The sequence below is a fragment of the Oryza glaberrima genome, chromosome 3, assembly GCF_000147395.1.
Source record: "Oryza glaberrima chromosome 3, OglaRS2, whole genome shotgun sequence".
NCBI classification, from domain to species: domain Eukaryota; kingdom Viridiplantae; phylum Streptophyta; class Magnoliopsida; order Poales; family Poaceae; genus Oryza; species Oryza glaberrima.
Genome location: NC_068328.1, coordinates 10,173,691 through 10,186,253, shown reverse-complemented (window position 1 = coordinate 10,186,253; position 12,563 = coordinate 10,173,691).

Below are 12,563 nucleotides of genomic sequence, written 5' to 3'. Positions count from 1 at the left end.
CGAGTTTGCCACGTCCACATCCGCGCCCACCGAGCCCGCCGAGTCCACCGCCGCCGCGTGGTCTCTTCTCCCGTGTCGCCGCGCCGCCATGTCGCCCCTTCTCCCGCGTCCTAGCGTCACCTGTCGCCGGCAGCGCCTAGCTCCTCCCCCACCGGCGCCGCCCAATTCTTTTGCACCGGCCATTCGCCGAGCCCAGCCGCTGCCCCGCCGCACCGTACCTAGCCGCTCTCATCGCCTGTGGAAAGGGGAGGAGAGAGGAAGAGAGGTGGAGAGGAGATGGGAAGTAGTGGCTAACATGTGAGACCCACATGGGTCCCACGCTAAGTCAGCTGCCACGTCAGTCAAAACTGGAGTTAAAATCATTAAGGCATCTAGTTTACACTGGTTTTGTAAGTTAGGGGATGCGTTGTATCAGGTTTTGCGGTTGGGGGACGCTTTTATAGTTCAATGACAAGTTGAGGGACTTTCGGTGTACTTTTTCTGTTCCCTGGGGATCGAAGTTTGATGGGCCAGATTTAGCCCTGTATTGAATTGATGAGTCCTGTGCTCTCGCTTCGGATTGGGCCATGCCGTTCAATGTACACGACACAAGCGCTTTAGCTCCCAGAAAGGCAGAAATGGTTATACCTGATCGATCGGACACAGGATTGGAAACACTGGTAAGAAGAAGGGAAAACCGATAAACGCGCCAACGCCGCCGTATGCTCAATTGCTGATACACGCATTGCTTCAGCAGCAGATGTCAAGGCAGGCACATGTGGAGCGAACGAGCGATCTGCCGATGAGCACGTGCACACAGTGATCGATCGAGTGCCGGCTATTGCTGCACTGTCTTCTCCTCCCACATTGCCAAATTGCCAAATTGCTGCGAATATCTTTTTGTCGGACGCGACTACGCATCGTCGCTCGATCGGGGCTGGGGAAATCGTGACGTCAGATTTACGTGTAAAACTATTTTAAACTGATTTTTCTCTTAAATTATTTATTTAAATTATGATCCGATTGCACCATTAAATTCGTTGAAATTAAATCTTCAAAACAAGATCACACATGGATATATTCCGACGAAAAAAAATTTAGCATGAATTATTTTTAAATGTTGCATAATATTCCACCATTTATATCGGAATTGTTTCACTAAGTAGATCGAAAATTTTTTACTCGTTTAAATTGGGTGTTGTTTCACCTTATATAAAAACAATGTTTCAGCAAATAGCGAAAGAATGTTTCAGTTCACTGCAACACTAGATCTATACATAGTGAAACATTGTGAGTACACTCAGTGAAACATTTTCCGGTGGAAAAAAATAAACCAAATTTATTTGATAGGGGGTTCCCAAATATGTGGGGTTTTTTTGTTGCAATGGAATGTTCTGTTCAATGCACCATTAGATTTATACATAGTGAAACATTGTGAGTACACTAGGTGAAACATTTTTGGTAGAACAAAGAATAAACCAAATCCGTTAATAAAGAGTTTCCAAAATATATTGGGTTTTTTTTATAAAAGAGTATTTTAATTCAATGCAACACTAGATATATAAATAGTAAAACATTGTAAACATACTAGTTAAAATATCTTTTGTAAAAAAAGAGAGAGGGAAGTGGTTAGATCTATAGGTGCACACGTTGACGGGAGGGGCGCGGGGAAAGCGCCCGATCCGCCTCCCCTGCGCCGGGCGATCGAGGGTAAGTATTTTCGCTTTTTGTCGCAGGGCCGATCCAACATTGCCAAATTGCTGCGACACACAGCCTCGTCATTACGTGCATGTCATCATTCCTCGTCAATTTCGTGCCTGTAATCATTCCGGCCTAGTAGTAGATCGAAGGCAACAGTGGCGGGGTCGAGCTTGAAGGAAAATTACACGGTTGTGACGGAGTTTGTCCACGAGAGCGTATGGGTCGGCAGATGCCATGGTCAAGTGGCAGCCAGCGGCAGAGAGGCATCCGTTTCATTGTTTCGAGGGGCACATCATTGAACGTACGACCATGCGATCGATGGAATCCGAGAGCGATAGATGTGGCGGGCGCGAGTAAGATAACTGAGCATTGACACCATATTATTATAAAAAAATAATCCGTAGCAATATATTGTACTATTGCAATGATAATTTTTCCGTGGTAAATAACTATCGTCAAAAAAAATGTTACAGTTGCAAAAAGCATGTTCTATCGCCACAATTTTAATTTTGGTGGCAATTTACATAATACACAGCTGTGAAGTTACTTTTCACTCTTTTTTTTTGCCACAATCAACAAATTCGTTGCAATAAAAAATTGTCGTATCATAATTTAACTTAATTTTTTGATATGGACATAGAAAAATTTCATATGAAAATTATAACTCTCGACGAGATCTACAATTTTATAGGTGATACATTTTTTATTTTAAATCTTTTAGATATTCAAATTTATGATTCAAATCGTAGGTAGGTAGGCTCAAATGGAACGATATGCAACAGAATTGATGCGTAGGTGAGTTGGTAAAGGTGAGCACACGTGAAGTATATGATAGGTCTTGGGTTTGAACCCTAGCCAAGACGTGGTATCAAAAAAATAAATAGATAGGATGATAGATTAATATTTGAACTTTAAATTTGGTACGCAGAACTAATGCCACATATGGAATGGTGGCAATATTTTTTATTGCAACGATGTGAAGTGTTGCAATATGATTTTTTACCACATTCATTCCGTGACAACATCGAAATTTATTACCACTAAATAAAAATCATTGCAACAACATGTTACCACCCTATTTATTACCACGGCTAGTAATAATTTTAAAATTATGGTTACATATCTATTGCTATAATTTTAGTATTTATGCCACCAATTTTTTCATGGGGACAGATGATATTTCTTGTGCGGAAGCAGATAGTATGGGCCCTGGCAACCGGCGGCCTGCCGGCCTGCATCGGCTAGAAGGGATGACCGAGCAGCTAAATGACGTACGGATGGACCCCAACCTCAGACTCAAGCCTGCCTGTGGGTTATGCACGTGTCTTGTTCTATGCTTCGAATATACTCTCTTCGTCCCATAAGAAAATGAATCAAAAACCGAATGTAACATATTCTATTACTACAAATTTAAATATATGTATATTCGAAATAGTAGTACTATAATGTATCACATCCGATATTAGGCTGGTTGTTTTATGGAATAGATAGAGTACGCATTTATCTTTAAAAGAAAGTAAGACAATTTTTATGGCTATGTCTAGATTCACATTGGCAGATTTACATCATAGTTGTTTCAAATAATCATACACTAATTAATATTTTATCGCTTTACATGTGTTGTTTTCATCTTCATCTTCATAGCTGACGAGAAGGTTCATATATCCAATACTACTTACTCTCTCTTTATCCAGATTCGTTATATTAGAAGGAATTTTAGGTTAGCTTTTTTTTTTTTAACACGGAGTGGTACAGCAGATCGCGTCCCAACGTCAGAGAGCGATCCGAACCCTAACCGAATATGCCAAATCAAAGCCACGTCTCAGCGGCGGCTCGCAATCCAGTCCGATCCCAGAAGCAGCAACGACGTCAAGCCTTAACTCAGCCTGCTAGTAGCTAGCTCGTTTTAAAGCCATATCTGTCTATCTATATCTCTCGCGCGCTCGCGCGCGGTCTCGCTCATGCGGGGCCGGTGGACGTCGTGCCGTCGCCGAAAGGGCACGCCGGCTCGCGCGATCGATCGATCGGTCCACGTACGTGTCGATCGATCGGCCTATGAGGGGATGCGCTTTCCGGTGACCCCGACCCTCCTCGACGACTTTGTTGCCGCGTACGTATGTACGTAGTAGGTCGAGGCTCGCCGGCGGCGCTAGCTGTCGATGCGGCGCGCTTGCGGTTCACTCGTCGTGACAGGGATCATGCATGGGGCCTCGAACTCCACGTTATCTCTACGAGTTCTTTTTTGGTGCAAACGTTGTAGAAACACGTACCACTCGCGCGCGCATGCATGGTGAACAGTTGGGGGGGGGGGGGGGGGGGGGGGGGGTACGGCTCTGGTTTTCCTTTTTGTCCCGTCCCCACTCGAGAGATCGGCAGGGAACAGGCAGCATATATCGGTACGCTTGTTTCGATCGTTTCGTCGGTCCTGGGCGAAATTGATCGAGAGGCTTTTGTATTGTACGGCTACATATTTGATGCTCCCTCCATATTTTAAATGTATAACACCATTGACATTTTGATTAATCTTTGATCATTCGTCTTATTCAAAATTTGTATATAAATATAAAAATATTTATATCATACTTAAAAACATTTAATAATAAATCAAGCCACAATAAAATAAATGATAATTACATATATTTTTCTAATAAGATGAATGGTCAATATTGGTAGAAAGTCAATAGCATTATATATTAAAATATGGAAGGAGTATTTCTTTTCTCGATGGCTCGATGGCCATGTCCCAACTAATAATGGAGTTCCTTTGAGGGACACGAGGATAATGTATCTGGATGACGCTGGTGGCGAATATAAAAATCATTTAAGATAGGACTTGACTAATAAAACACTAAATTTCCACAAATTTCTCAAGATAATTTAACGAAAAAAATAGAGTTATGGAGGCAGACCAAGGGCTTAGACCCTAGTTGTCATAGGCCTGCAGAGAATGACGCCATGCGTATATAAATGATACACTTCACGAGATGTAGCAAAAAATTGCTAACAATATGGTCTATGCATGCGTATGAGAGATACTAGCATGGAACCCCTCATCTATGACATGTGGTAACCCATATCTGTTATACAGGTATAAGCCTCGTCGCAGATGAGTAGTATGTATTGAGAAAATCTCATTAGCGTGATGATTGAACGTCATCTATAATAGGCGGTAAGAGCAAATTTAATAGTATAGCCCACTATAAGGATGAAAACGGTCGCAAACGATCGAAAAACAGTCTCAACCATTTCCATAATCATATTTTTCTTGCAAATGAAATTGAAAACGATATCGGAAATATCGGAAAACCGGAAACAGAATACTACGGACGAAAACATGTCGGTACAGATCGAAAACCAGTAACAAATACGGAAACATTAAACTATAAAAAACATATATTTAACTTTATATAATTATGTTATATGTATTAATAAATTCAAGCTATACTATATAAAATATAAATTAACTCCATTTTAGCCATGTACTTAAGTTAGGGATTTGATTGAAGAGTCAATCAATCTCTAAACTGTGGGTCAAGTAGAGACGTGCCCTATAAATAACAACATATTTAGAAATACGGTAATTACTATATTATAAGAAATGGTAATTTTCATAAGAATACATTAAATACAGAAACGATCGGTATAACAGCAAAACCATTTCCGTTTCCATTTCCATTTTTTTTACCATTTCCACATTTTTTCGATCGATTATCATTTCCGTATGGCTCGGCCGGTAGAAAGTCGGAAACGAACGCCGGTCGGCCGGGAATTTCCGTTACCGTTTTCACCCCCTACCCACTACTAGCTTCAATTCATCTATAGCCGATCTAATAGCTAATTCATACAATAGTTGCTTACTATACTATTGATATATGGTCCCACCTGTCATACACACATTGTGTCTTGGAGTTCGTACGTGCTGTAGCTGGCTACAGATCTGTAGCCCACTGCTCTTCTTTTTCATTTTTTATCTCATTAAAATATATTTATATCTTGCTAATAGTCTGCTACATTGTACCTACTCTAAGTAGTTGATGGGTCATATAATTTACCCTCCTTCACAAATGTGTTATTTGTGACAGGTGGTAAGTTACCACTTGCTATTGATGACTCATCTTTGACTGGTCATATATAACTTATCATCTGAGTCACTAATGACAAGTCATGATTTTTAAATTTGGAATGAACAAAAAACTATAAAGAATATTTTGAATATTTCTAGTTATTGAAACATCACTACCCATAAAACCACAATTTTTCATTTTTTAAAATTTTATAAAATGCACAAAAAACTAGAAAGAATATTTTGAGTCTATATAATTATCCTATACATGATCGCACATCACTACCTGTAAATCCATAATTTTTCAATTTTAAATGCATAGAAAATGTAAAAATATATTTTGAATTTTACTAACCATCCTATATACATGATACATAATTTTCAGATAATATTCACATATATTCGGCTATGGAGTTCAAGACATAATATCTCCCTCTCTTCACAAGGCACGCCCTTACCAACTCACCTATAAAACTCACGTTATCAACTCCTTCATCATTATTCGTTTTACTGTTCTTATATATCCAAATCATGTTTCACACTCCAGATGACTTCAAATGAAAAGGTCCTTAACTACAAAGTTACCGATCTTATGTGTTCCGCGACTTTTGTATAAGGATTTTCTCTATCAAAGATCGTTCGAAGAATTTAAATTTTTATTTTTTAAAATATATTTTTTAAAGAGTATGTAAACAATCTGAAATAAAAATTAATATTATCGCTTTTAACATTATAGACCTAGACATCCTTAACGAGTTGGATCAACGTAATACGTTTGAGATACTCATCTCGTACAGTTAATTATAACATTTTGGTTGCTTATTACGACGAGATCGATGGATGAAGGGATGGATCTACCATGAAGGCAACGAGGTCTCGAGTCTTCAGTATTGACGCGAGAATCACGGAAGCCTCCACGAAGCTCTCACTAAATTTTTTTTGATATATGTAAATAGGAAGTGGAGGGGGGGGGGGGGTGAGGGTAGTTTTGTCTAATTTGTTTAGATCTCTCCTGCTATTTCTTCTATATATATATATATATATATATATATATATATATATATATATATATATATATATATGCATGCACCGTCTTTCTGGTTGAATTTATAATTTTGTGCTGTCTTATTAATTACATGGTTAATTACGTCTACGTGCATGCATGTACGTGCAAACACGGATGATGGATATCGTACGCCGACATAACGTACGCAGGTTGAACTCTTGACCGAACTCGGTGATTCGGTGTGTTATTGACGAAAAAGTTCGCTGCCTCTATATCTATTTATGTACCTTTGCTAATTATAATTGGTTATTTAATTTCTTGAACGAACTCGATCGATCGGTGATTCGGTGTTATTCACGAAAAAGTTCGCGGCCTTTATGTACCTAGATATACTAATTATAATTAGTTATTTCAACTTTTCAAGGGAGCTGACTAGGGGTGTTGATTAGACGCATCATACCGGGTGTTGATCAGACGCATCATACCGGGTGTTGATTAGACACATCATACCAGCGCGGAGGCGCGGAACCATGTAGGGTTTTATCACCACTTTTCCAAGTCATCTGTCTCAATTTTTCACGCGCCCACTTATCAAATTATTAAATGGTATTTTTTTTAAAAAAAATTATACGAAATTTGCTTTAAAAATCATTATAATCCATTTTTAAATAAAATTAACTAATAATTAATTAATTATGTATTAATGCACCGGATTTGTCACAAAATTTATGACGTTTTTTTTAAAAAAAAATTAAGACGTATGATGCTGTGTCAAGATTTGTCCTACTACATTTTAGTTAAAAAAATACTTTAATATATTAAAAAGTACTATGTAACGTCGTACATTTTAGTTAAATTTCTTGTAACTATATTATAACCTCTATATAATAAAAAGTTGCATATATTTGCGTATATATAAGTTGTATTATGTTGTGGTATAGTTATGGTAAAAGGTATTATAAATAGTTTTTCGTTAAAAAGAAACTTGTGGCAGTTTTTTAATAGCCCCCTATATGAAGAGCCTGTATTAGACAGAAAAAAAACTACGATGAACTCTTTAATTGTAGTTTTTTATTCCAAATTTGTAATTAATAAACATGGATTTATTCCCATATTAGATTTCTACTACTACAAAATCGATTTTCACGGTCGAGGCACCCTATAGGTTACAACCTGGATATAAATGCTTCCACATGCAAAAATCGATCACTCCCCCAGGGTCGATTGAAGAGCCACATATAAAAATAAATTATCGCATGCATCTTTAAAATTTTCCAAGTCATCATACTTATCTCCTCACCTCCTTTCCCCCTCTAATTTCTACTCTCCACTCTCTCCCTTGCCTCCCCCTATCAAGCGGTGGGCGAGAGCAACCAGTGACAGCGGGCTCGCTCGACAGCAACGCCGACGCGTGTGACGACTGCAGCGACGGCGGGTAGCAAATGAGGGTGGCCGATTTGGCGGCGTGGTCCATGGGGAGGGGCGGATATCCACCGCCCTTGGCATTATGAGGGGCGACGGCAGAGCTCGAGGGCGGTGGTTCAGGTGGCACTGTCCTCGGGAGGGGTGGATCCGCCGTCCTTGGTCTCAGGAGGGACGATGCCGACGGTGAACTCGAGGGAGGAAGCTAGGGTTTCGACCAAATTTGTTTTATTTTTATTTTTATTTTTTTCTTGAAATTATTTTTGCATATGGTTGGCATAGGGGACTGCACCAGCCACATGAAAAAATGTTGACTTTTGCACACACCTGAGTGTAGGCGGGCCACCTAATCGCCTGCGAAAATCGATTTCGATCGCATGCAAAATCGATTTTGTAGTAGTGTTTTAGTTTACCAATTTTGAATATATTCCAAAATTCGAAATTGATACTGATTAGCAAATTGCAAGTGACGTGGACTGTGCTTTAAATCTAAATATCTAATCCCCTATAATTTAGAAATAAATTTAGAATTAATAAATATGGAAATGTAGCTATCTTGGATTTATTTTATCAACTTAATTCTAAATTCGAACTTAACAGGTAGTAAGTTATAATTGACGTGGAGTCTTCTGTTTAGTCGCTATAATTTCAAATATATACCCTACAATTATTTTTAGACAGAGAAGTCGAAGCCTCCATCATTTCACAACGAAAAACAACGGAAAGCCGTCATGTTATTTAGAGTAAAAAAAGATAGTACTTCGTCCGTCCCAAATTATAGGACGTCTACTTTGTAAGAAAAATTAAATTCGATAGCTTTTGACTAATAATCATAATAACTATATTTATACTAAGTATTATAAGTATTTTATATGTTATTATATTACTAGATTCATATTTTAAAATACTTTCATGTGATGCTAATTTCATATTTATTGGGATCATAGAATAAAATAAAATACTGGTCTAAATATATTATTGAAAATTATGTGAGAAAATATATGTCTTTTAATTTGGGATAGACGTATATGTCTGTAATAACAGCACGCGTAACGTTCGGGTTGGCAACTGGAGTATAGCTAATATGTGATCGTCGAGCCGTGTCATGTCAACTGTCTCAGGTTAGTGATAAAATATGTTTCTCCGCGAATTCCTTCTGCCGCTGGCTTGGCTAGCCCTGTAGCTACGCGTCCACCTGAGACTGGCACCTCAGGTTAGTGATTAACCAACTGTACACGTAGCTATCTGCGCGAATGTTAGTCTGCATAATCATGTGGTTAAAACTGGAACCACTAGTACTACTGTAGTAAACCCTGTGCCCATCGGGGTGCAAATGTCATATACGTGGGTACTTATGGACCAAATGATAGTGGCACATCGTGTCATCATTCATATCACGCTCTCAAAGATCTCTAAGGGTGTGTGTGAGGGAGAGAGAATTGGGAAGATACGTAAAATGAGGTGAGTCATTAACTCATAATTAGTTGAGTATTAACTATTTTAAACTTTAAAAATAAATTAATATGATTTTTTAAAGCAACTTTTGTATAGAAAATTTTTACAAAAAACACACCGTTTAATATTTAAAAAACGTGCGTGCGGAAAATGAGTGACAATCTCCCCTATCTTCAATGAACGAACGCAGCCTAAAATAAGTTGCGGTCGCCGCCCTTTTCAATGCCCTTCTGATCGATCTTCCAGCGAAATGCGGTGAGGTTGATTTCACTGGTTGCGTACTAGTACGACAAATTAAATTAAAGCTCGCGCCCCCCACTACTGCTATGCAGTATACAGCGACGACGAATTTAATCAAATCTGTCAAAGCGAGCAGACCTAACCGGTTTCATGATATTTGTTCACACCTAACTTCGCGTGGAGTGCATGCGCACGCGCTGGCGAAGTGGCGAATCCATTTCATGTCCAGTCCTGCGCTCAGGAGGGGCTTCTGAGTTCTGATGAAGTCTAGGGCTTTTTGGCAGGATGCAAATCCTCCAGTGTTCTGCCTGTAGTAGTGTCGCTGATGTGGGTCCCACCTGCTCCGGGCCCATATGACAGTGACACATACTGCAATATACAGTACTCATTTGGATCCCCTGCTCATTTGGCATCGGTTTTCAGCTCAAATAAAGCGCTGGGTGTTTATTCAGCTTAGCCAAAGTACTGATCAGCTCTAATGCTAATGGGTAAGCGTTTAATTGGACTCGGATGGGGACGACATCGACAACGGAACGGTACGAAGACGATGTTATTGTCCTTAAGCGAAGCCGCGATGATACCATCACCATAGGCACAGTACGAAGAATACGGAGTACTTCCTCCGTTTTACAATGTAAATCATTCTAACATTTTTCATATTCATAATAATGTTAATGAATCTAAATAGATATATATATGTCTATATTCATTAACATCAATATGAATGTGAAAAATACTAGAATGACTTACATTCTAAAACGGAGGGAGTATTAATTTTGAAGCAGATCTCAGTCGTCCAAAAGCTTCTCCACACAACGCGCGAAGCCACCGTTTCCCCCGAAAAACATTGAAGAAATCAAACGGTTGGTAAAAAAAAACATGTGAATATATTGCATTATACTCGATTCACATACTAAAAGCCAGGATTATTTGACCGCTCCTTCCGGCCTCATCGCACGAGAGCGCAACTAATCCCTTGAGGAAACCAGGAAAACCCTAAATGATTGGTTAATACTCCCTCCGTTCTGTAATATAAGGGATTTTAACATTTTGTTTGTATTGTTTGATCGTTCATCTTACTAAAATAATTTAGAATTATTATTTAATTTTTTACTTACTTTATTATCCAAAGTACTTTAAATACAACTTTTTGTTTTTTATATTTGCACAAATTTTGTGAATAAGACAGGTGGTCAAACAATGCAAGTAAAATATTAAAATCTCTTATATTACATGATAGAGGGAGTAGAAAATTACTGGTAGGATTCATTGCTTTATGTTCGATCCACACTCTCAGCTAGCTCGTCTACAATATGAGCCCATTGCAATGCACCAGCATATTCCTAGTAATTGAGAAAATTTAAGTACTATTAACCATCAAGATTTGTTCACATACATCGTACCGCCATGTTGAATTATAGACATCTTTTTTTTTTTGAAGTCGACTTTATAGACATCTTACGGGAGGGTTAGGTTACCCATCGAGAGAAGGATGGTGAAGTGAAATTGGCAGATCTGGACCTGAACAAACAGTAAAATGAGTTTGTTATTATTTGATATACGAAACAATACTAGACAATTTAGCTGTAATATCTACTTCATATGTCTTAATATATAAACATGTGAAGTTGGGTGAGTAAGGACTAAATGAATTTCATTATTAAAAAATACGGGATATATGGTTGCGATTGGTTGAGATGAGTAGCATATGGTTAATTATATTTTGGATAAAATTTAGACGTTGAAAAAAATAACTATATTTTGGAAAAGAAGAGAGAGCTAGTAGTTTGCTACGTGCCTCAAGAACATTGAGTAATTTATTGTAGCGCTTTCGTCCGGACGGCCGGTCCATGTCAAATTAAATGGTAAACTCTCTGCGCGTACAATTTCGTATGTTCAGCCCTGCCGTAACTAGTACTAGCAACGGAAGAGGGTCCAATCCTTAGAAAGGGAGTCACTAGAGGAGCCGGCATGTTATATTGTAGAGGTTTCCACGAAGTGGATTATACGTGCGGATTATATTGCTGAGGGTTTTCCATCATCAAAAAAATTATTACGGAGGTTTCGAAAAGGGGATTTTGATGGAAATCATAGCAGATTATATTGCAGAGGTTAATTTTCGCGAGGATCCAATATTCTCTATATTCATTTTGGACAATAAGAGGAAAAAAATGATGGCTGATATATTTGTAGAAGAAAACAATAGGAGGGAGAATATTCCATATAAGTGTGGGGCAATGTGTATTTTTACCCTTTTTGTATTTTAGACCACCCACTCTCTTTGCAAGTAGATCAATAGTCCCAGTTACATTCGTGCCCTCGTGTTGACGATCTCCCTTATTTACGTGCAGCCCACATTGTTAATGAAAAAAGTGTTGGATGTGGTTAGAAAAACCACTAGGATGGTCTAAATTAAGTACGAGAAAGGTAAAAATAATTGGTCAAAAGTTTTTTTTAAAAAAGTTAGATAAATAGTGATCGAAAGTAAAACTTATATAGATAATAAAAGGTGGTCCAATCTAGATACTACAATCCACTTATGTTTTAAAACGGAAGAAATACTATTGGACGACAAGTCCACCACCACACTCAGCGTGCCCACTCCGGAGGCAAGGAAGCACGGTATATCTATACACAGTACGCTATCCTAGTTCAATAATCAAGTCTGTTATAGCTCCTGCTAGCTATATAGTATGT